Source organism: Sus scrofa, chromosome 1 (genome assembly GCF_054392235.1).
Source record: "Sus scrofa isolate SSC_HxYL_T2T_F1_AM1 chromosome 1, Sscrofa_HxYL_maternal_Yorkshire_Landrace_v2.0, whole genome shotgun sequence".
Lineage (NCBI taxonomy): Eukaryota > Metazoa > Chordata > Mammalia > Artiodactyla > Suidae > Sus > Sus scrofa.
This window is the reverse complement of record NC_139383.1, coordinates 76,905,340-76,931,609: the sequence shown is the minus strand read 5'-3', so window position 1 is coordinate 76,931,609 and position 26,270 is coordinate 76,905,340. Positions and strand designations below refer to the sequence as shown.

The following is a 26,270-nucleotide window of genomic DNA, read 5'->3' as shown; positions in this document are numbered from 1 at the left end:
TGATTTGCAAATATTTTCTTTCGTTTTGCGGATTGCCTTTTCACATTCTTGATGGTGTCCTTTGAAGCAGAAAATGTTTTAATTTTAATGATGTCTAGTTTATGTCTTTTATTTTGTTGCATTAGGAAACTCCTGTTTGCTCTAAGATTGCAAAGATTTACTTCTTTGTTTTCTTCCAAGAGTTTTGTAGTTTTAGATCTTTTTTCCATTTTTTTTTCTTTTATTGAAGTATAGTTGATTTACAATGTTGTGTTAATTTCTGCTATACAGTGAAGTAATTCAATTATACTTAAGCACATATCCTTTCTTTTTCAGATTCTTTTCCCATATAGGTTATCAGAGAATATTGAGTAGAGTTCTTTGTGCTAGACAGCAGGTCCCAATTTTAGGTCTCATATTTAGGTCTGATAGTGGTTTTTTTTTTTTTTTTTTTTTTTTTAAAGTAAAGGGACATGTGACAAAGTTCCAGCCTTTTAGGATTTTTAGTAATTTGACTAAATTAAAAATACACAGTGAGAAAAGATAACTAAGTGAGGGAGTTCCTGCAGTGGCTCAGTGGGTTATGAACCCTACTAGTATCCATGAGGATGAGAGTTCGACCCCTGGCCTCTCTCAGTGGGTTAAGGATCCAGTGTTGCCCTGAGCTGTGGTGTAGGCTGGCAGCTGTAGCTCTGATTCGACACCTAGCCTGGGAATGTCCACATGCCAAAGGTGTGGCCCTGAAAAGAAAAAAAAAAAAAGAAAAAAAAAGAAAAGAAAAGACACCTGCCTGTGGCTTAGCACTCAGCCAAAAGCAGCTGTTGCTCTGATTTCCATTATTGTTCCCTTTGTAAAGAAAGTGCATATGTGTGCTATAACTAGGATTAAAAAAAATAACTAAGTGAAAAAAATAATAAGCTCAGAGTTCTGGAGGTGTTTGGGCAAGATAAATTCTAAATGTGTAGAAAGTTTTTTATTTTTTTTAAATATATATACTTTGGGAAGAACTGGAAAGGATTAGAGTGTGAAAAAAAGAAATCTGTAAAAATGGAGAGTGATGTTTCCTTATGAGTTGTGAGGAATAAAGGAGATGATTCTTTTATGCTATAATAATATATGTATTAATCCTACCATTAATTTTTTTTTACTGCTGTTAATTTTTTAATGGGAAATTTTGATGATCGTTGGCTCTTCAATATCTCTATTTCTAGAGTGTCATGAAGTCCTTAACAAATTGTTTCAAACATATCAAAAATCCATATAGCTTCTGTGATCACTATATATTCACTCTCTACATCAGAAGTGAGTAAATTTTTTTTTCTGTAAAGGGCCGGATAGTTTCTATACTTCTCTAACAGGCCAGTAAATATTTTAGGCTTTGGAGGCCATGTGGTCTCTGTTAAAAGTACTCGATTCTGTAGTTGTAGAGAAAAAGCAGCTATAGATAACAGGTTAATGAATGGGCAGGGCAATGTTCCAGTAAAAGTTATTTACAAAAACAGGCTCAGCTGGATTTGGCTTGGGCTGTAGTTTACCATTCCTGGATCCAGGTTAGTGGTTAACAGATGCTTTCTCTATAAATGTGTGTATATGTATATGAAATATATATACATATTTTTTTTTTTTTCTGAACCACTTGAAAGTAAGTTGCAATCGTCGTGGCACTATACCTTTTAATATTTTAGCATGCATCTCCTAAAAATAAACATGTTCTTGGAGTTCCCGTTGTGGCGCAGCGGAAATAAATCCGACTAGGAACCATGAGGTTGTAGGTTCGATCCCTGGCCTCGCTCAGTGGGTTAAGGGTCTGGTGTTGCCATGAACTGTGGTGTAGGTCGCAGACATGGCTCAGGTCTTGCGTGGCTGTGGCTGTGACATAGGCTGGCAGCTGTAGTTCTGATCCGACCCCTAGCCTGGGAACCTCCGTATGCCATGAGTGCAGCCCTAAAAAGCAAAAAAAAAAAAAAAATTCTCTTGTGTAACCATAATACCATAATTACAGCTAAGAACAATGTAATTTTGTTCTTTTTAATAGAATGGAGATTGTATAATATAGTACAGAAATTATGAAAATCCTTAGATTTGCTCCTCAGCCATTGCAGCCTATTGAACTCTTTGTCTTGGTCCCTCTTTATCTTTTTCTTTTTTTTAATTTTCCCACTGTACAGCAAGGGGATCAAGTTATCCTTACATGTGTACATTACAATTACATTTTTTTCCCCCTCCCTTTGTTCTGTTGCAACATGAGTATCTAGACATAGTTCTCAATGCTATTCAGCAGGATCTCCTTGTAAATCTATTCTAGGTTGTGTCTGATAAGCCCAAGCTCCCGATCCCTCCCACTCCCTCCCCCTCCCATCAGGCAGCCACAAGTCTTTTCTCCAAGTCCATGATTTTCTTTTCTGAGGAGATGTTCATTTGTGCTGGATATTAGATTCCAGTTATAAGTGATATCATACGGTATTTGTCTTTGTCTTTCTGGCTCATTTCTATCTTTTTCTTAATTTATTTCTTTAGGTAGAAATCTGTGTTGGGTAACCCTGTTTGCTGGTTTCATTTGGCCCAAGTACACAATCAGATGAAAGGAATATTTTAATTGTTTTTATGTGTTTGGTTTGTATTTTTAAAAATCTGTGTTTTGTTTCTGTATTTTATGTGATTTGAAAGAGAGAATTTTGTGTAATTTATAATCAGAAGACAAGACTTCATTAAGTTACATATAATCTCTGTAATTTTCATTTGGTTGTTTGTACTTGTTTACACCGAAGAAACTGAAGGAAGGTGAAACCAATAATGTGCTTTGAAAAAGTGGCTAGTTTTTGGATTTTCATGCTAAAAGAAGGAGGGAAAGTAATATAAATATTTGTGTTATTGTCAAATTTAACTTTATTGTGCCTTTACGTGACAAGAATTTATAACACTTCAGATAAAGCTGGACCACTCTGAGAAGTTGTGCTGCAAATTTATCCAGGGTCCTTGCCCTACTTTTCTCTTCAGTCCCCTACCCAAATTTAGCACACTGCATTGTGCTGCTTCCCATATCATCTCTTAGGCTGTGGATGCAAAGGGCTGTCTACAGCAATTTCTGCCTGGCTGGAAGGAAAGAATTTAATGTGTTGGTACAACTGTGGGTCTGTAGGCTAGTTAGGAATAATGGGCTGCAAGATGGGATAAATAAGACTTCTTCTTAGATTAATGACATAACTATTAGTGGAGGCAGATTAATTATTAGGAACAGACTCAAGATTATTGTTACATCTCTGTATTCTATGAAGAAACAACAGCAAGTAAATTCAGGATGGCTAGAATAAGTACATGGGATGGAGGTTGGAAATATATTTGAGAAGGCAGAGCCTGATCATTGTGTGCCTGCCTGGCTAAAGAATTCGGCCTTTAACCTGATAGAGAATTGGGGTAATAGATTCCAAATGGAGTAGATTCCAATAGTTTCCCAAATGGAAATAGTAAATTTTTTTTTCTGATTGTAAAAGGAGCACATGCTTGTTATAAAATGCACACGGGCAACACCAAAAAATGTTGACATTCTCTAGAGATAACCACTGCTAATAGTTGATTGTGTAACCTTGTAGAAAGGAATTTCATGATCGGTTTTGCAGCAGTGTGGAGGATGGAGAGGACAAGAGAGGGAGGAGAGTGGAGCAGGAGACTCTTAGGGAGTTCCTGGTGAGAAATGAGGAGAACTTGTTCTTAGTGACAGCTATGGAGATGGGAGAGGGGCAGGGCTGGGGGAAGGTCACAGGCATTTAGGAGGTAGGTGAGATTCAGTGACCAGCTGGATGAGTGGGTGAAGGACACCCCAGAAAAGTGTCCGGGAAGGTCGCTGAGTGGAATGCCCAGAACCTGGGTCCAAATTGTGAGGTCATTGAGGTGGCATAAAAGGAAAAAATAGCAGTTTTACCAACTGCATAATTCCAGAGTGGAAACTGTATCCTTTGTTCTAATTTTCTTCTGGTTTTTCCAGGCTGATTTAGAGAGGGAGTGTAAAAGTAAGAATTCAATTCTGTTTTGATAGATAAGAGCTGTTAAATCTATGTCCTTTTCTTTACTAATTATGTTTCTCTCTTGAATTAGTTGAGGATAGCAAGTTCTTTTAAGGAGTTGCTTCTGTTTTGGTGTATAACTATAGCATTAGCTTTTATAGTTCACAAATTTCCTGTTAGAATCTTTAATTTTTTTATTATTTAAAAATTAAAAATTTTTTTTTCATTTTTGGCCACCCTGCAGCATATGGAGTTCCCTGGCCAGGGATCAGATCTCTGAGTTGCAGTTGTGACCTATGCCATAGCTGCAGGCAACACCAGGTCCTTAACTCACTGTGCCAGGCTGGGGATCGAACCTGTGTCTCTGTGCTCCAGAGATGCTCCTGATCCCATTGTGCCACAGCAGGAATGCCAGAATCTTTAAATTTTTATTCTGAAGAATTGGGATCGGAGTGCAGTGCGAGAGGCACTTGGGCAAGTTGTTGGGAGAGATTCTTTGACCCTGAATCAAGCATTGTTTTGGTGTCTAGTAGTACCTTGCTTTCACCAGGTTCTGCTATGTTCCATTGAGAACAGGCCTATGGAATTCAGTGTGAAACCTCTTTTCTGTGTTGTATAAAAATATGCATAACAGTGCAGTGTTGGCGTGGACTCTTGAGTTCTGGGACACAGTGAAGGATCCTCTCTCTCCAGGTAACTAAAAGATGATTGATTGGTAATGCCTGGAAGTTGTGGAACTAAGCATTTGTTCCTGGATGAGAAAGACTTAAGTTTCTGATGCCAAACTCTGCTTTCAGGTAGTATTAAACATGAACTTTCCTATGCTTAAAATTTTCTCAATTTAAAAATATCCCCAGGAGTTCCTGTCATGGTGTGGTGGAAACGAATCCAACTAGGAACCATGAGGGTGTGGGTTAGATCCCTGGCCTCGCTCAGTGGGTTAAGGATCTGGCGTTGCCATGAGCCGTGGTGTAGGTCACAGACATGGCTTGCATCCTGTGTTGCTGTGGCTGGCAGCTGTAGTGCCTGTTGGACCCCTAGCCTGGGAATCTCCATATGCTGGGGGTGTGGCCCTAAAAAGCAAAAAAAAAAAAAAAAAATCCCCATAGTAGGAAATTTGACGCTTTTTTTGTTGTTCATCTTTGCATTGAACCATCCTCACTATTGGGACACTTTATTCTATCCACCTGAAATCCCCTGTGTCACCATTTCAGGAACTTCTTGTTTAGTTTTATCTATATCCTTTCATGAACCTCTAATAAAGAGTTTCCTTGATATATGCACTGTCATAATAATACATCTCCTTTGAGGTTTGATCTGGGTAAGGATTGTTGAAATACAATAGTCATAGCATTAACTTAATTTTTTTTCCCCTAGAATTACTTTCTTGTTTAGACTCTATTATTACTGTTTTTACTATCCTTTTCATGGATGAAGTTACTCATCTGAGGTCTTATTCAAAATATTATGTAGTGAGAAATAGGCTTTCCCTCATGGACATTGATTGGGATTGTGAAACAGATAAATAGAATTTAGGAGAGACATTGTCCTCCGTGGTGTATTCTCCTACTTAATACTGGTGGAAATTAAAGAAGAGTGTAATAAGAAAGATTTATTCTGAAGTTTTGCTCTTGGTTTTTATTTATGCTTTAAAGCTTATTTCAGAAAGTTTGAATTTTGTTCTATTGGTTGTGCTCTTTAAAGTCAGTTTATTCCTTGTCATTTAAAAAGTGGCTTCCTTGTACCCAGCTAAACTGTTGTGGATCATGATGAAGCATATGGAAGCTATGTAAATTGATGTGTTGTTCGCTAATAATTTTTTCTTGGCCTCCATGTTTTATGTTTATATCTAAAAATTTAAGAGCTAATGTAATGAACATCAGTTGTTAGAGGCAGACTTTTCTGAGCTCAGATCCTAGCTGTTTAACTTTCACAAATTATGAACTTCTTAGCCTTTAAAATGAGGTTAAGAACTATCTCACAAAATTTTTATGAGACTTAATTGAGATAATTAAATATAAAGAATCTGGTACAGTGCTGCACAGTGGGGTCTAAAAGACTCTGGCTCCTCCTTTCTTTGCTAAAAGCACATTGGAGCTCATAAAAAAAATGGAAAATTAAATCTCTTAAAAGTTTCATTTTCCCTTTAAAAATTAAAAAAAAAATTGTAAATGCTGTCTCGTCTAAACGTTGTCATCTCATGGAGATGAGGCACTTGTAATACCTTGGGGCTTTTTCAAAGAGCTCATTATTCTACATTTAACTGCCTAGTACAATGCTTGGCACATAAATGAGCCTTAATACATATTTGTTGTAGGGATGCCTTGCAAAGACAGAAAATATTCTCTGTTGCTTTATTCTCTAGAATACCTCAAAAATTGTACTGAAAAAAAAAAAAAGACCTATTTATCTACTTGGGATCCTTGGTTTGTTTTGGAAGAGAAATGCTGTTTTATATTTAAGGAAATTAAGTATATTCAGTTGGCTTAAAATTCTGATTTCTTCTAATATATTCCTTTATGTCAGAATTTTTGTGTTTTGAAATGAAGGCAACAATGTGCTCTTAAATATTTGAGAACATGAAATTTCCGAAGTGTTTAAGAATGGCTCTTTTGGAGTTCCCCTGTGGCTCAGTGGGTTAAAGATCTGGCATTGTTATTTCATTGGTCTGATTTGCTGCTGTGGCTCAAGTTCCTTCCCTGGCCTGGGAACTTCCACATGCCATGGGCATGGCCAAAAGAAAAAGAAAAAAAGAGTGGCTGTTTCTCTGAACTTCACTATTTGACCCAGCATTTATTGAGCTTGTACTCTAGACTGTGCAAAGGGCAATGGAAAGCCAAAGATTACTGTGGTCTCTGTTCTCAAGGACTTTCACTTTAGTGACAAGGGCAGAGGAGAAAACCAAAATTACCTTTTAACTGGAAGGTACTATAGTATCTGTGTAGAAAAAGGTAATCACATAGGAAGATTGTCTGTTCATATTTGGTGCATAGATGTGCTGTCTGTGCCTGTGTATATGGTGGGTGCATCAGGAAAGCTTTTTGAAGAAGCTGAGACTTGAAGAATGGCTGGCGAAAGGTTTAGCTGGAAAGTATTACAGATTGTTCAAAGGCAGGGTGGGTGAGAAGCCTACACGTGTTTTGTTTTGTTTTGTTTTGTTTGTAGAGTAAGAGAAAAGTTTTGTTTTTTTTTATTATTATTATTTTCCCACTGTACAGCAAGGGGGTCAGGTCATCCTTAGATGTATACATTGCAGTTACAGTTTTTTTCCCCCACCCTTTCTTCTGTTGAGAAAAGTTTTAATACACCATTTGTAGTTAATGATACAACAATATACTTAGAAATCTTTGGGATTTTGACAATGTAGATGGCACAGTTAATAAAACTGATCTAACTGCGTAGATAATATACCATATCTTGAGTGCAAAATACATATTTTCTCTTTCTTTTTAGCATCTCTTAACTTACATAGTTACAAAATTCTTTTTTTTTCTTATAATGAAGACTTTTAAGATCTATTCCCTTAGCAACTTTCAAATATGCAATGCAGTATTATCAACTATAGTCACTATCCTACAAGTGGTTCTTTATGGCTGGAGTTTCAGGCTAAGGTAAGGCTGTAGAAATAACCACAGGCCAAAGAAGTTATGAAAGAGCCTATGTGGCAAGATAACGATTTTTACAATTATGATATGCATTTTAGAAAGATCATATAGCAGCATAAAAGTGAATTATTAATTAGATTTGGGTTTACTTAGAATACAAGGCAAGTGGTCTTAACAAGATAGAGGTATTTTCCTCACTAAAGCCCTGACTTTATGTGGTGGCTTTAGGATCTGAGTTCACAGGGTCTCAAGTTCCTTCTTTCTGCTTTACTGTCCTTTGGCATAGCTTATGTTACCACATGGTCCAAAGTGACTGCAGGAGTGCCATTCATCATGTCCAGGTTACAGACACACACCCAACTAAGTCAGTCCCCTTTACGTAGCTTTCCTAGAAGCTCCATCCAGTCACTTCTATTTCTAGCTCATTCACCAGTCCTAGCAGCAAGAAAGGCTAGAAAGTGGACACTCTTAACTAGGTGCATGGTGCCCGGAATAAAACCAGGGTCTATTACTAAGGAAGAAAGGGAGAATGGGCAGATGGTAGGTAGGCAGTATGTCTGCCTCAAAGGGGATTGAGAATGGTAGTAAGGAGACCAATTTAGTACTACAGCTAAGGGGTAGTATATGTAATCTCTTACAAAAGAGATTTGATTGAAAGTCTTAACATACAAGAATATAACTCATTAGTAACTGAGTAGGGAAGCTGTTCTGCTGGGAAACGTAGAGGATTTAAAGTATTATTTTGATACCATACTCTAAGTTCTTAGAGCAAAAATTGTTTTAATTATTTTAACCTTTGAGTTAAAATTTTTTTCCAATTAAAATTTTAGTAAAATTGGGTATTTCAGTACTAAGGAGGATTAACATTGGTAAGAATGATATTGATAGTAATTACTTAAAAAATGTACGTAGTATACTTTTTGCAGCCATATAACAATATACATTAAAAAGGAATTTACAATAGTTTTCATGGGAGATGAAATAGCAGATAATTTTCTTTTTGTCTTTTATTCCTTCCATTTTGGATGTTATACACTTAGCACTTACTAATTTAAAAAAAATTTTGGTAACATATATACACATAAAATGAAATTTGCCATTTTAATCATTTTAAGTGTACAGTTTAGTGATATTGAATACATTAATATTTTTGTGCTGTCCTTTTCTGCCACCTATCCACAGAACTCTTCACGTTGTAAAACAGATCCTGTACCTATTAAAGGATAACTCCCCATATTCCCCCTTCACCCAGCCCCTGGGAACCACCATCCTACTTTTTATCATAATACCCTCAGGGTTAATCTGTGTCATAGTATGCACAGGCATTTTCTTTTTCAAGGCTGAATAATCTTCCATTGTGCACATAGAGCACTTTTTGTTTATTCATTCATCCATCGATGGAGACTTGGGTGGCTTCCACCTTTTGGCTATTATGAGTGATGCTGCTATCAGCATGAGTGTACACCTATTTCTTTGAGAATCCCTGCTTTTAACTCTTCTATGACCAGAAGTGGAATGGCTGGATAATATAGTAATTCTATTTTTAATTTTTTGAAGAACTACTGTACTGTTTTCTATAGCAACTGTACCATTTTACATACTCACCAACAGTACACGGGAGTTCCAGTTTCTCCACCTTCTTGCCAACCCTTGTTTTACTCCTTTAACAATTTTTTTGATAGTAACCATCCTAATGGGTATGTGGCACTATCTCATTGTGTTGAATTTTTTTTGAAGGTTTAAGAATGTTTGAGTTATGCAGTCACACAGCACAAGTTTTCATAAGTGGAAATAGAATCAATCTTGTTACTCTAACACCAGGATTATTTGAATGTTATTTGGGTATATATTCTTTAGTCTTTTTTAGGTCTTTTTTTTGTTTAAAATTTTTTTAATTTTTTCTTTTGGTTTATATTATGAAGATTTCTCTTTTTTAATATATTTTATACAAAAGTTATTTCAATTTTAATTTTTATAATTGTTTGACTCCTTACATATAGATCAGTGTTTGGTTTATGTGTTTTTGTTTTGTTTTGTTTTTGTTTTTGTTTTTTTTGTCTTTTGTCTTTTTTAGGGCCACACCTGCAGCATGTGGAGGTTCCCAGACTAGGGGTCTAATCAGAGCTGTTGCTGCTGGCCTATGCCAGAGCCAGAGCAATGCCAGATCCAAGCTGCGTCTTCGACCTACACCACAGCTCATGGCAACGCCGGATCCTCAACCCACTGAGCGAGGCCAGGCAACCTCATGGTTCTTAGTTGGATTCATTTCCACTGCACCACCATGGGAACTCCAGTTTATGTGATTTTTAATTCCACAGACTGGCTGATACAGTGACTAAGAGTGTGGCTCTAGAAGTAGACAGGCTGGGTTTGAGGTACAGGTTTGCTACTTCAGGCTGTGTGCGTTTAGGCAAGTTTTCTTTAAGCTCCCTGTGTCTGACTTTCTTCATCTGTAAAGTGAGTTTATTACAGGGCCTATCTCAGAGTTGCGAAAACCAAATGAGTTAGTACCTGTAGAGCTTTAGAATGGTGTCTGGCACATCATACATCCTATAAAAGCTTTTGATGCATTATTGTTTCATTAGGTGGGATCTTGTCTCTTTGGTTTTTAAAAATGTATGTGATATGCAGGTAGTTACTATATCTCAGATTTTTGGCTTAAAATGCCACAAGCACTGCCTTAGAGGAGGATGCAGTTTATAAGGTTGTTGGGAATTAAGAGAAGGTCTATCTGAGGCACATAGTGCTGGGCAAATTCCTAAATTAGTAATATGATATAACCATCTCTTGGGGACTCTGACCTGCTGGCTGCCATTTAGCTGTGTCAACTATTCTAGGCTCTTTTGGCCAGCTCAGCCTTTTTGCTTTGCTTCTTTGGGTTTCTTTCCCTACACAGGTCCCCAAATTTCTTGGCTTGGCACTCTACATTTCCTCTATTTCTTAGTTAACAACTTTGATTAAGTTGTTAATTTATGTCAAGTACACTGATTTAAATTTTTGCAAAATGTAGCATGCTGTGATTATTAATACCACATTTCACTTGATATTCGGTATACATCTGAGAGATGGTGAAGTCCTCCTTGAACAGATGTGGCTGTATGAGAGATTAATGTCATAAAGCAATTAAGTGATTTAGTTGGAACTTGAATTCATGCCCCCTGACTTCAGGGCCTGTGTTTCTTTGTTGACATATTGTCATGTTTTGAGACAATGCTTTGTCCCTTCTTTCCTGATTTTGTGATGATATTTTAAAAGAATTTCTTGATATTGCAAAAAGATAACATGCCACCCTCTTTTAAACTTAATAACTAGTAAATTTTACATGTTCCCTTTTCTCATATACCAGCTGGATTTTGTAGTCTTTAAGCCCTATCATCAGTAAAGAATGAAATGAAATCTGAGCTCTAAATATTTTACCTGATTAAATTCTTAATTTTTTTATGTGAATGTTTTCAGAAAAGCGATCTATGTTTCATGCTTGTATTTATTTTGTACTGTTGGAACAAGGTAGATTTCCCCCATACTGCCTAGCATATGTAGTATCTGGCTCATTTCAACATTGCTGTCAGACTTGAATTAAATCTTGGCACTAGAATATCTTTATAGTTCTACTTTTCCTTTACCCGTCTGTCTTTGTCCTCTTCCAGGTCTGTTTCTAATTGTTTTTCTCGCATATTCCCAACAGTCTCCAGTCCTAAGAAAGAATGTACCCTGAGCTGTAGAGTCTATTACACTTCATTTTGTGAAGTATATTTTTCTTATGTATTCCTTATATATGTATTGGCTCTCTCACATAATTTTTACAATTTAATTGTTATTAGTATTTCTGGTAGTGTAAATCACCTCTGTTGATGAGAATATAAATTAGTTAAGGCTTAACTTGTGTTTTTTCAATATAACTAGCCATGTAATATATAATGAACTCTGAGTATTATCAATATATTGTTGGTTTACTCATCGTCAAATCTAAAATCCGATTTCCTTGGCAGATAAAGACTTGTGATAGGCATTTGGCATTTTATGTTTTGGGCAGTGTAACTTTAAATCTACATAAACTTCTCTGCCTTTTGCCTCTGCTGTGTTCATAGATTCCAGGAGGGCTTCGTGTATGGACCTCAGGCGTTGGAGGTAGCAGACTTTTCAGCAGAAGGTAAAGCAGAGTGTTGCCTTCTGGTGTCATTGTGTGTGTGTGCTGGGGTGGGTATGTGACAGGTGAGAGCTTTTCACAAATGTCATCACAAAATAATTTATAATGATGCATTCCACAAGATGTAAAACCAAGCTAATACTTGAATAATTTTATTCAGCGTTACTAAACCCCATTAAAAAATAGAAAACTCTAAGTATAACTGAAGACTAAATTTCATTCTCTCTGCTGTTAACTAAAGAGTAAGGGTGAAAGGAAAAGAGCGTTAGTGTGATGTATAGTATGTGCTATCTAACTTTCTCAGACCTAGTTTCACTATGATTTCTTCCTGGGAAGTTGGCCAAGTCATTATTCACACGTTGTATTCTTCCTTGCTGCTCCTTCTACTGAAAGATTGCTTCACAGTAAAGAGGCAGCCTAGTCCATGACTCATGACTGGAGGATAGACATTCTTGCTCTGGGTCCCATGTGCCAAAAATGTTAGTTTCCAATATGCTAATTACTTCTCTCTTCAGAACCTGTTAATATGCTGTTCTCTCAAGTTAGCTCTTGTTTCAGGAGAGAAACAAACACATCCCACACGTTTGTAAAATATGTTCTTATAGAGACCTTCTTAATGAGTTATTTTTAAGAAAATAATATGATATACTTTTCCTGGGTAGTGCTTCTTTGATTAAAAAAAATACATTGCCATTTATTTGTTAGATATTATAGATATTACTTTCTATGAATTTTCGAAGCCATTTATGAGCTTTATTCAGATACTTGAGGGTTTTTTTTTTTAAAGACCTATACCAGCTAATAATGTTGTATTCTTAGACATAAAGTTAATAACATGGGTAGTTTTTCAATAGATTCTGAATGGGAATTAGGGGAATGGTTTTTTAATATCTTCTGGAAATTATATTTTTATTGATATCAAGTAAGTGGCTGCACATTATACTGTATATTAAGGATGTAATGTTCTATAAAGTTAGGGTACTATATATTTATTTCTACTCTGTGCCCTACGCAGGATCACCCCATTTTATAATCAATTACGTTTCACTATTTCTTTCACTTTCTTCCTATTCAGAAGAGCTGCTTTTCTTAACTAGGAGAGTTTCAGGGCTGTTTATTGAGGTTAGCTTCAATTTTACCTTTATTTATTTATTTATTTTTGGCTGCCTCTGTGGCCTGCAGAAGTTCCCAGTCCAGGGACTGAACCAGCCCCACAGCTGTAACCAGAGCCACAGCAGTGACAACGCTGGATCCTTAACCTGCTGAGCGTTGAGGGAATGCCGCAGTTTTACCTCTTAATCTCTTTCTTCTTTCTTTTGCTCTTTTCACTGGCTATTTGGAGGATATTTTTCTATTTACCAAGGATAGATTGGAAGTAATTTCTTTTCCTTTTTTTTTTTTTAATGGCCACATCTGTGGCATGTGGAAGCTCCTGGGCCAGGGTTTGAATCAGAGCTGCAGCTGTGGCAACACTGTATCCTTTAACCCATTGTGCTGGGCCAGGGATAAAACCTGTGCCTCTGCAGCCACCTGAGATGCTATAGTCAGATTTTTAACCCACTGTGCCACAGCAGGAACTCCTGGAAGTAATTTCTTGAAGGCCTTCTCATACTTACTTTTTAGGTTAGTTGGCAATTTTCACCACTGTCGAATTATGCAACCTTATATTTGTTTAGCTAATCTGTCTGTGGTGTATTTTATTACCAATTTGAGAATCTCAACAGATTTTCACTAGCATAAAAGATGTAAAGTACTGCTCATATGAGGGCAAAGGAAGACTCTCTTCTCCAGGTCTTCATTCCCCTGACTTCTCTAAAAAGATGTGATAAAATGGGTGGTTATAAACGTAGTTTTTAAAAAATGATTGACTTTATTTTTTAGGTTTACGTTCCAGGTCTTGGGATGGGCCCCCAAGTTGTGGTCCTTGGCTTCACCCAGGAAAGAATTCAAGCGTGAGCTGTAGTAAAGTGAAAGTTTATTTAGAGAGATACACATTCTATAGGCTGAATGCAGACCTCAGAAACCCGGAGCACCCTTGGTTTGTGTGGTGGTTAGTTTTTATGGGCTGGGTAATTTCATACACTAAACAGGTGGGAGGAGTATTCTAACTCTCGTGGAAAAAGGGTGGGGGTCTCTAAGAATTGCATCATGGCCCACTTTTTGGCCTTTTGTAGTCAGCCTTGGAACTATCTTAGCACCTGTGAGCTTGTCATTTACCATGCTAATGTATTACAATGAGTGTCCAATGAGGCTTTAAGGTCTACTGGAAGTTGAGTCTTCTTCCATCTTGGGCCTATTGATTCCAAGCAGTATTTTTCTTGCCCTTAATGGATGTGTCATTGTTTCAATAATTGTGCCCTGCTTCCCCCCTCCCCCCACCCCCCCACCCCGCCCCAATCTCATCTGTGCTCCATCCATTTATCTCTGGCTCCCTTCCTTTGAGCCTCTGGCAAACACTAATCTTTTTTTATCTATATGGTTTTCTCTTTCCAGAATGTCCTAGCTGTAATCATATAAGATGTAGCATTTTCAGTTTAGCTTCTTATACTTAGTAATAAACATTTCAGCTTCTAACATGCCTTTTCATGGCTTGATAGTACATTTCTTTTTAGTGCTGAGTAACATTGCATTGTCTGGATATACCACAGTTAATCTATCCTTTCACCTACTGAAAGACATCTTGGTTGTTTCCAAGTTTTGGCAATTATGAATAAAGTTTCTATAAACATTCATGTGCAGATTTTTGTGTGTACATAAACTTTCAATTCATTTTGGTAAATATGAAGGAGTGCAATTGCTGGATCATATGATAAGAGTATGTTTAGTTTTATAAGAAACTGCCAAATTGTCTTCCAATGTGATTATATTATTTTTGCATTCCCAGAAGCCATGAATGAGCTTTCCTTTTGTTCCAAATCCTTGTCAGCATTAGTGTTGTCAACATTCTGGCTTTTAGCCTTTCCGGTAGGTGTGTAGTGGTAGCTCATTGTTATTATAATTTGCAACTCTCTAATGTCATGTAATATTCAGCATCTTTTCATATATTTGTCATCTGAATATCTTCTTTGTTGAGATCTCTGTCCAGATTTTTTGGCCCATTTTAACTTTTTATTATTTTTTATTTTCATATATAATGCAAGTTTCTTTTCTTTTCTTTTTGGCTGCACCCGTGGTATGCAGAAGTTTCTTGGCCAGGGATCAAACCTGCACCATAGCAGTGACTTGAGCTGCTGTAGTGACAAAGCTGGATCCTTAACCTACTGCATCACAAGGGAACTCCATGCCCATTTTAAAATTGGCTCATTTGTTCTCTTGTTGAGTTTGTAATAATGTTAAATTGTTTATTTTGGATAACAGTCCTTTAACAGATACATGTTTTGCAAATATTTTCTCCCAATCTGCAGCTTATCTTTTTAGTCTTTTAAAAGTGTCTTTTGCAGAGCCAAAGTCGTCTAATTTACCTATTTTTTTAAAAATGGATTGTACTTTAATATTGTATCTAGAATTCATCTTGAACCCAATGTCATCTAGATCTTCTCCCATGCTATCTTCTAGGAGTTTCATAGTTTTGCATTTTACATTTAGTTCTGTGTTCCATTTTGAATTAATTTTTGTAAAGGGTGTAAGGTCCATGTCTAGATTAAGGTTTTTACACGTGGATGTCCAATTTGTTCTAGCATCATATGTTGAAAGACTTTTTCTCTAGTTCTTTGCTTCTTTGTCAAAGATCTTCTAACTGTGTTTATGTGGTTTTATTTCTGGGCTCTCTGTTCTGTTTCATTGATATATTTGCCTATTCTTTTATTTATTTATTTATTTTTTGTCTTTTTGCTATTTCTTTGGGCCACTCCCGCGGCATATGGAGGTTCCCAGGCTAGGGGTCCAATCAGAGCTGTAGCCCCTGGCCTACGCCAGGGCCACAGCAACGCCGGATCCGAGCCGAGTCTGCAACCTACACCACAGCTCACGGCAACGCTGGATCATTAACCCACTGAGCAAGGGCAGGGACGGAACCCGCAACCTCATGGTTCCTAGTCGGATTCGTTAACCACTGCGCCACGACGGGAACTCCCTATTTGCCTATTCTTTAACCAATACTACCCTGTCTTGATCGCTGTAGCTTTGTGGTATCTTGAAATAATGTCAATCTTCTGCCTTTTTCTTCCCCTTCAATATTATATTGGCTATTCTAGGTCTTTTGCTTTTCCATGTCAACTAGAGAGTCACTTTGTCAATGTCCACAAAATAACTGGCTGGGATTTTTGACCAGGATTATATTGACTCTATAGATCAAATTGAGAAGAATTGACATCTTGACAATATTAAGTCATTTTAGCCATATACATGGAATATCTCTCCCTTTATTTAGATTATATTTTGGATTTTTTTTTTTTTTTTTTTTTTTTGTCTCTTTGGCATTTCTTGGGCCACTCCCGCAGCATATGGAGGTTCCCAGGCTAGGGGTCTAATTGGAGCTGTAGCTGCCAGCCTACACCACAGCCACAGCAAAGCAAGATCCGAGCTGGGTCTGCGACCTACACCACAGCTCGCGACAACGCCAGATCCTTAACCCACTGAGCAAGGGCAGGGACCGAACCTGCAACCTCATGGTTCCTAGTCAGATTTGTTAACCACTGCGCCACGATGGGAACTCCATATTTTGAATTTCTTTCATCAGTTTATAGTTTTCCTTGTATAGATCATGTACATGTTTTGTTAGATTTATGTCTTAAGTAATTCATTTTTTTTGGGTGCTATTGTAAATGTTATTTTTAATTTCCAATTCCAACTTTTTATTGCTGGCATATAAGAAAGCCTTTTTTATACTATTTTTTATACTAACCTTGTATTCTGCAACCTTGCTATGATTGTTTATTTGTTCCAGTTGTTTTCTTGTTGATTCTTTGGGAATTTCTCCAAGGACAGTTATGCAAGTACAATTTTATTTCTTCTCAATCTATGTACTTTTTATTTCCTTTCCACATTTTATTGTATTGGTGAGAACTTGCAGTATGATTTTGAATAGGAGTGGTAAGAGCACATATTCTTGCCTTGTTTCTGATCTTATCTGGAAAACCATCTAGTTTCTCTTCAAGATCTATGATAATCTCAATAGATTATCCTAATCAGTAGTATAAAAGATGAAAGGTACTGCTCATATCAGGTCGTAGGAGGACTCCTTCCCCCTCCTCACAGTTCCTTCCCCTCCCCTAAACTTCTTTGAGAAAGATAGGATTAAACTGATGGTTATAAAAATATTTTAAATGATGGGATTCAGGCAGTTTTTCATTTAATACCTTATACTGAGTAACTGTGCACATGATTTAGTTCCTCTACTCGCTTGTGTTCTTGTGTAGGGCAAAGACTATATCTCATTTTAATATTGCAACCCTTGTAGCATCCTGAATGCAGTGCAATAGCATAACTATTCATTGAATGGAAAACTTAATTCTAGACTCTTAATGTACACCTCCATCTTGGGAGTTCCTGCTATAGCTCAGGGGGTTAAGAACCCGACTAGTATCCATGAGGATGTGGATTCAATCCCTGGCCTCGTTCAGGGGGTTAGGCATCTGGCGTTGCCACAAGCTGAAAAATAAAAACATAAAAATAAAACTCCATCTTATTAGAAAAGGCAGGTAATCAGTAACATAAGTCTTCTCTGATCAATTATTCAATCAATAAAATATATGATTATTGGTCGCAAGGTATTGTGATAGCTATAGATATATGCATAATAATGATATCTCTTCTCAGGAGACTTAGCCATTTAGGAAATGTTAATTTCAAATCTCACATTCCATTTTTGCTGAGACGTATTTGCCAATATCTCATTTTCTTAATATTCTAGTTGGAATGTCTACTCATGGACCTCTTTCATAGTCTTTTAAGAAAATTTTATAATTTTGATGTAGGAACTGACACTTATTGAGCCTTTAGTGGGCAGTGGACACTGTGCTAGGCATTTTATATATGTCATCTCATTTATCTTGAAAATTATGCAACGTTAGTGTTATTATTCCCAATTAACAGGTGCAAAAACTAGTAACATGAGGGGATAAGCAACTTATTTGCTGTAATGATTTAGTGTAATAAGTGTCTAATTCCCTACCCTAAGCTCTTTAAATCAAATACTGTGGAAAAGTTGCCTTACAAAGTTGTAAATGATGAATGTCATTTGTGTAGTGTAGAGATGTGCTTGGCAAATGCAGAGAAGGGAGCTTTGACCTCAAGGCTAGAGTGTTCACAAACTTCAGGAAAGCTTGAGCTTGTCTGATGGATAGAAGAATCAGGGAAAGAGAGATCAGGAAGATCAGTCACTGTGGAAAGGACCGAGAACTAAAAACAGCAAGTATCTTGTGATTTGAAAGTATAATATAAAAATTTCTGCTATGGTAGTAAAATGCGATAGAACAAATTTTGTCTGTTATTTTAAACAAGAACGCCTCCATTTTTCTCTTAAAGTAATTTAGACTGGATTTGCTTACGAGGTGTTGAGAATGAAAGAGTAGATCACAGAGCCATTGCATAAGTCCCACATCATCAGTTGCCAAGGACCTCTTTGTCTGCTGCGTTAGAGCCGTCGGTGCAGTAAGTGCAGAGGGAGCCAAGGCCTAGGGGAAGATGGAGGATCAAAGGTATCCTAAAGAAAGGAGTTTTCTAAAAATGAAGTGTATTTTATTTGTCCCTTCCTCATATCTCAGTTGATTAAGTACTCCACAAATAGTCATTAAAATGCTGAAAACTCTGGAGTTGCTTTCAGTGAAGTTGGTGCTTAGTTGGAAAGACCAGAGTAAAGTAAAATAATTAGAAGTCACTAAGCAGTGCTAAGCACCATATAATGTAGTATACACTATTACTACTGTGGGATCTTTTTCCTTAAGTGATGTTCTTCAAGCTTCTGTTCTCTGTGCTACTCGCGTGATTTTAATTTCTACATATTTTCATGTCTCTGTCTCTACCCCACATCTTCCTTCTAAGGTACCCACATGTCTTTTGGACAACTCTAGACATCGCCACGGTCCTCTTCACTTCAACTTAACTAAAACGTCCCCAGTCTGTTCTTTTTAACTCTGTGAATGGCACTGCTATCACCCAGTTATCCAAGCCAGAAAATGAGAATCATTCTTGCTTTACTTTTTCTTGTTTCTTAACCACATGTTCTGTTGATACTGTTTCCTAATTATCTTTCAAATTCATCTACTTCTTTTTAGTTCCTCTGTGGCCAACCCAATTTAGACAGCAGTTATTCTCTCTCTCTCTTTTTTTTTTTTTTTTTGGTCTTTTTATGGGCACTCCTGAGGCATATGAAGGTTTCCAGGCTAGAGGTTAAATCTGAGCTGTAGCTGCTGGCCTACACCACAGCAATAGCAGCGCAGGATCCAAGCCGCATCTGTGACCTACACCACAGCTCACAGTAATGCTGGGTCCTTAACCCACTGAACGAGGCCAGGAATCAAACCTGCATCCTCATGGATGCTAGTCAGATGTGCTTCTGCAGAGCCATGACGGGAACTCCTCATTCAGCTTTAAATTGCTTTCCCCTATTCTAAACCAACTTTACTAAACTTCAGGTACCTAATTTTCTTTTGCTTCTGAGCCCTGACACATGCTATTCCCTTTTTCCAGAAGGGGAATAAGAAAAAACGAAGCTGTAGTGACCAAAAGCACAGACTCTGGGGCTTCCTAGATCCTTGGATCTGCCCTTTAGCTAGCTGTGTGGTCTAGCGTGACCTAACCTCTCTGCTTTCAGTGTCCTCATCTGTGCAAGGGGGAGAGTAATAGTGTTTGCTTCCTAGCATGTTGTGAGGATTAAAAGAGATAATATAATTGAGGCTTTTACAACGATGCCTACCTTAAACTAGGTACTATATAAATGCAACTTATTTTTTTGGCTTTTAAATTTTAATTTATTGTTTCATTTCTATTATTTAAATGTAGCTGTTACTGTAACTTTTTTTTTTTTTAAGGGTTGCATATGGAAGTTCCCAGGCTAGGGGTTGAAATGGAGCTGCAGCTGCCAGCCTATGCCACAGCCACAGCAATATGAGATCTGGACCTACACCATGGCTCACAGCAACACCGGATCCTTAACCCACTGAGCAAGGACAGGGATTGAACCCATATCCTCATGGGTACTAGTTGGGTTCTTAACTTGCAGATCCAGGATGGAAACTCCATATAACTCTTATTATAAATGTGTTTGGTATTGGGTAGCATAAATTTTTATGTTTTGAAAATGATTTAATTATAAAAGAAAAATGCTCTTTTTTTTCCCTGATAAATTATGAGATGATTAGTTCATTACTGTTGGTATCTTTGTGCTTGGATGGGCAACAGCTTTATTTTCCGAACTTCTTATTTTTCAGCTTTTTAGTGATGAGAGTTTGATCTTAGGTGGACCTTTCCATGAAATGGGTCATCCGACAATATTAGGTTTACTTGATTTTTTTTTTTTTTTGTCTTTTTGCCATTTCTTGGGCCGCTCCTGTGGCATATAGAGGTTCCCAGGCTAGGGGTCGAATCAGAGCTGTAGCCACCGGCCTACGCCAGAGCCACAGCAACGCGGGATCCGAGCCGCCTCTGCAACCTACACCACAGCTCACGGCAACGTCGGATCATTAACCCACTGAGCAAGGGCAGGGACCGAACCCGCAACCTCATGGTTCCTAGTCAGATTCGTTAACCACTGCGCCACGATGGGAACTCCTACTTGAATTTTTATACAGACTAATCCAGGTTAACCTCTATGGAAACTTCTGAAAGAAAATTAACTCTTGGTAGCTGACTTTTTACTTTATGATATGTGTCATTTAATTAAAGTTTCAAATGAAGTCCTTTAAAGGATTTCACTTTTTTCAAATGTATTTCAGAGATTGTGGACTATAATGGTTCAAATGGTTTGGATTCTAGCAAGAATACTTACTGTACTATTAAGTAGACTCTGAAACGAAAAACTGTTTAGCTCTCTATTCACAATTCTACTTGCAGCCAACACTTCTTAGAATACTTCTGAAACCAGAGATATATAGGTTTTTTTTTTTTCCCCATACTGACCAATTCCTCAACACCAGCTTTGTATCTATCTTACATTTTAACTCAGTTTTGACACTAACTGCTGATTGTTGATCTAAACCCCACAGGTTAAGGGCGGCACAAGACTGCCCCCGACTTTAGATGCCACTTGCAAGTCGTAGGTCCCCGAGTTGCCCTCAGCTTCTGTTTGATTAGGCTACAAATTAAAGTTCCCTTTACCCCCTCCTAAAGTTCAGTCATTTACTAGAATGACTCATAGAACTCAGGAAAAGAGTTTATTACAAAGGATATATTAAAGGATACAAGTGGTCAGCCAGATGAAGAAGGCATAGGGCTAGGTCTGTGTTTGGAAGGGTCCCAAGCACAGAGGTTCTGTCCCTGTGGGTTGTGCCACCCTCCCACCAAGTGGATGTGTTCTTGTTCACCAAACCAGAAGCTTTCTGAACTCCGTACTTTAGGGATTTTTATGGAGGCTTCATGATGTAGGCATGATTGACTAAATCACTGATCACTGGTAAAATAATTCAAGTCCCATATCGCATTTGCCATTTGTGGGGTAGGGGTGGCAGTGAGGGGGCTGAAAGTTCTAATCACCTGGTTTGTTCCTCTGGCAACCAGTCCCATTCAGTGGTTATCTAGGGACTTTCCAAAAATCCCCTCATTAACATAAATCACCTGTGGTTGAAAGGGGCTTATTATGAATAACAAAAGAGCTTCTTTTACTTTTATCCTTCTGGAGCTTTTCCAGGAACAAAAACCAAATATTATAACAAAAGATGCTCCTATGCTCTAATCACTTAAGAAATTACAAGGATTTTAGGAGCTGTGAGCCAGGAACCCTGGAGGAAGATCCCATAATATATATTTCTTGTTATATCACAATATCACGTTCTCTGTTTCAGACTACTTAAGATCAGCCAGAAAAAAACCATGCAAAACCTTTAATTTTATCAAAGGAAGAGTCCTCAGTTGTTTAAGTTTGGCTGAACTTTCAGTAGTATGGTGAAAAACTTGGATATGTTTAAATTTTAAGTGTTGATTTTGATATCTTGCCGCTTTCTCCCTTGAGTATTTGTTTTTTATTGATACTTATGGTTTGGGATGATTTCACGAAGACTGAAATCTGAATTGTGTGCCTAAAGAAACAGGTTGACAATCTATTTCTTTCTTTCTTTTTTTTTTGCTTTTTAGGGCTGCACCTGCAGCATGGGGAGGTTCCTAGGCTAGGGGTCGAATTGGAGCTGTAGCCACTGGCCTATGCCACAGCCACAGCAACACCAGATCTGAGCCGCGTCTGCGACCTAGACCATGGCTCACGGCAACGCCGGATCCTTAACCCACTGAGTGAGGCCATGGATTGAACCTGTGTCCTCAGATTCGGTTCTGCTGAGCCACAACGGGAACTCCTGATGATCTATTTCTATCTGATCTGACAGTGCTAGACTTGAAAGTGACAAAATGTTTATATTTTTCTCCTTCCCTCCAGAAGCAGGTAGTTCCTTTTGGTGAATTTTTAGATATGAATACTTTTCCAATAAAAATATTGGTGTTTGATCATTACTGTCATTTAAATTTTATTCCCCAGAATATTTTTATCTTTAAAATATATGACTTTAAAAGAAGGTTTTTCTAGATTTTCTGTATGCTAAAAATATTTTTTAATTGATCGAGGCTAATAAACAAGTTTATTTCTATGCCACAAGTGTTTAGTTTCTACTATTTGTGAGGCACTTTGTTAGCCCCTAAAGAATACACAAAAATGAGTAAGATGGTCTCCTTCTTCTTTTGGGGATGGGGAAAAAATGAGTCAATTATAAGTAATTGTAATAACAAAATAGAGTGTGGTACAGTTTTTGAGAAAATTTTGAACAAAATGTTCTACTAATCATGCTTTTGCAAAACATCAACAACTGTCAGATGTAATAAGCTCTTTTCCATTCTTTCCAGTTTGACTTTGCTTCTGCATTTGATGCTTTGGCCCACTTACCTTTCAATACTGTTTTTTTGCTTCTGTATACAGTTTTCTTATTATTTGTCTTTTAACTCTCTAACTGCTGTTTATTAATTACTTCCCTCTTCAATTATTTATTTTATTTTATTTAAATTTTTTTTTCTTTTTTTTTTTCTTTTTAAGACCTGTACTTGTGGCCTATGGAGGTTCCCAGGCTAGGGGTGGAATTGGAGCTGCAGCTGCTGGCTTACACCATAGTCACAGCAACATGGGATCCAAGCTGCATCTGTGACCTACACCACAGCTCATGGCAATGCTGGATGCTTAACTCACTGAGCGAGGCCAGGACTTGAACCTCCATCCTCATGGATACTAGTTGAGTTTGTAACCTGTTAAGCCACAACAGGAAATAACTTATTATTTTTTTTTTTTAACTAGAAAAGTTTTGTAGGAGTTCTCTTGTGGCACAGCAGGGCCCGTGTTGTCACTGCAGTGGCTTGGGTCACTGTTGTGGTATGGGTTTGATTCCTGGCTTGGGAACTTCCACATGCCACAAGTGTGGCAAAAAAGAAAGGGAAAAAAAAGAAGTTTTAAAAAATGGAAAAGTTCAAACTAGAGAACAGTGGATACCCACATATTCTCCAGCTAGATTTAATTATTGTTATCTTTTTTGTATTTTTTTTTCGGTCTCACTCTGTATACATATAAACGTGTTTTTGTTGTCATCCAGCCATTTGGAATTAAGTTGCCATTGTCATGACTTGTACTCCCAAATACTTCTACATCTCCTAAGAATGAGGATATTCTGACCTAATTCTCAGGGCAGAGCCTCCTTGTCTGCCTGCTAGCTTTATTCCAATAAATCTATTTCTTGCTTATCAAAAAAAAAAAAAAGGGGATATTCTCCTGCACAACCATACCATTATCTTACATTTAAGACAGTAAAATAATAATTAAAAAATAAATTAACCACAGTAAAATAATATCATAATATTTAGTCTACATTAAGAATTTCCCAGGTGTCCTCACAGGTGTCAAATAAATTTTTATAGCTTTTTTTTTTTTTTTTTCTTTTCAGCCATGCCTGTGGCATGTAGAAGTTCCTGGGCTAGGGATCAAACCTGTTGTATGGCAGTCACTCAAGCCACTGCAGTGACAGCAGCAGGTCCTTAACTCACTGAGCCACAGAGGAACTCCATAGCTATTTTTATATGTACAATAATCTAGGCAAGGTTTTCATGCATAATACTTGGTTGTTACATGTCTTGAGTACACTCCCTTTTTATGAGTTTTTTTTTTTTTTTCTCCCAAGAAGCCAGACCAGTTTTCTTGTAGTGTCTCGTATCTAGATTTGTCTGTTATCAAGGACCTGGAAGTATTTCTCCTGCGGCCTGTTGAATGAACAGTGGTATTTAGTAGGGAAGGGCTTCCCAGTGGTGTGGCATGGCTACTGTGAATGGATAATTGGTCCTATTATTAATCCTCTTGAGTTCTTTGGCCACTGGTGGAGTTTGGGGCAGTGGAAGTCTCTGAGTCTCTCTCACCTCTGCCCAGGAGCACTGTCAGTTTACTCTGGTGTACAGTATAAATATTAACATGAGGTAGGTGCTGTGATGGAAGAGTATGGGCCACCATCTTCAGTTCTTCTGTGCTCCTCTGTGATCACTTTTACTTCTATGGCTTTAACAGTTGCCTGTGTAATGAAGTTTTCTTTTCTAAACTCCACTCGATTTCCTTTTGTTCATCTTTTGGCTGTCCAGTAGTCACCTCAAAAATCAACATGTCCTAAGTGAATTTATTCTTTACTTGCTAACTGCCTCATTGTCAGTATTCTTTTTATTTTTTAAATTTTTTTTTTGCCGTGGGGAGCATAAAAGGTGTAGTGTAAATAGCCTTGCTTTCACTGAGACAGTACTCTGATTGGAAACCTTAGTCATCTTCAGCTATTTCTCTAGTTCTTTGCTTAGCTTTCTCTTAATTATGTGCACACATATGTGCACACACATTTATTCACTTCTTCAGTGCCTTCAATGTTTCTATATACACTTGGCCACAGTAATTAAGTCCGAATATATATGGTTGGTCTCTTAAATGCATTCCCTTCATTCTTGCCATATTTAGTCTAACTTTGGTCTTCATCAACCCTTCCCAGAACTTTTACAGTGGTCTCCTTACCTCTGGCTCTAAACCCTCTGATCCATCCTGCATGCTATCTGCTTATTGAGAATACATGTTTGATCATGTTTCTCTTACTTGAAAACCTCCAATGGTTTCTCATTATACAGGAAAAATGTTATCTTTTTAGCATACCATACAAGACTATGATAATTCCATCTTTGCTCTTTTTTTTTTTTTTTTAACATTACTTCATCTCGTGTGTCTTAGCTGTATTTGTCTTCTGGTAGTTTCTTGAGTATATTGTGGACTTCATTCTCCAAACTTTGGTCACACATTTCTGGTGTCCTTAAGTCTCTGACCCCTCTTTATTGATTAATGAAATCCTGTTTATCTTTCAAGGTCCACTCAGAATGTTGCCTTTGAAAATAATCTACTTAATAGCCCTCTCTGTCTACTTCTTAAACCAAAACCTACCCCCTCCTATCATTCTTTATCTTATGTACTTTGCACATTCATCTGTTACGATGCTTATCAGATTGTGTCCTTTCTTGTGTGTCTCTCAGTGTAAAGCTTCACAAGGGAAAAAAAGGATCATTCTGATCTTCCTACTGTTCCTAGAGCACATAGCACAGGCTTAGCAAAATTTTTCTGAAAGGAATGTCTGACATTGCTTGTTATAGTACCTTGTGTAGCACATTAAGTTTGACTTGAGATCATGAATTCTCAAAGGAAGATCATATTTTATGTGAAAAAAATGGTTTACACTAAATATTTGCTAATGATTACTTTCTGTGTAATACAGTCCTTACTCATTTATACTTTAAACTTAACACTTTTGATACCTGAAGTCTTAAAGTATTACTACAGAAATATTTGTTTGTTTTTGCCCCAGCAAGTGGTGGTTTGATATAGCATCTGGTTCCCAGACCAGAATCCAGACCAGGGAATTTATTCCCCCAGACCAGGGAATGAACCCAGGCCATAGTGGGGAAAGTGCTGAGTCCTAACCACTGGACTACCAGGGAGTTCCTTAGATATGCTTGTTTGTTTGTTTGTTTTGCTTTTTGGGCTGCACCTGCAGCATATGGAGGTTCCCAGGCTAGGGGTCTAATCAGAGTCACAGCTGCTGGACTACACCAACAGCCTCTCCAAGGCCAGATTCAAGCTTTGCCTTTCATCCACACCACAGCTCATAGCAATGCCAGATCCCCAACCCACTGAGCAAGGCCAGGGGTCAAACCTTCAACCTCATGGTTCCTAGTTGGGCTCATTTCTGCTGTGCCACGACGGGAACTCCCAGATATGTTTGTTTTAAATAAAATTACTTCTGAGCAATAAGACTTTGCCATAATAAGAGTTTCTGGGATTTATTATTAGAGTTTTTAAAATAGTAAATGTTTATCTGAATTAGAATTCTTTCTTTCTTTTTTTTA

At 37.5% G+C, this 26,270-nt stretch overlaps 1 protein-coding gene across 22 annotated transcripts in view; it reads left to right on the top strand.

Annotated features, from left to right (window-relative positions):
* Window positions 1–26,270, top strand: part of CDK19 (cyclin dependent kinase 19) — a 203,883-nt gene that overhangs the window by 31,615 nt on the left and 145,998 nt on the right. For 10 of the 22 annotated variants that reach the window (XM_084963043.1, XM_084962987.1, XM_084963088.1 and 7 more), the window contains exon 2: window positions 11,674–11,735. The exons of the other annotated variants lie outside the window; for them this stretch is intronic. The gene's annotated coding sequence lies outside the window, so the exon portion shown is untranslated. The remainder of the gene's footprint in view (window positions 1–11,673; window positions 11,736–26,270) is intronic. 22 annotated transcript variants of the gene reach the window in all.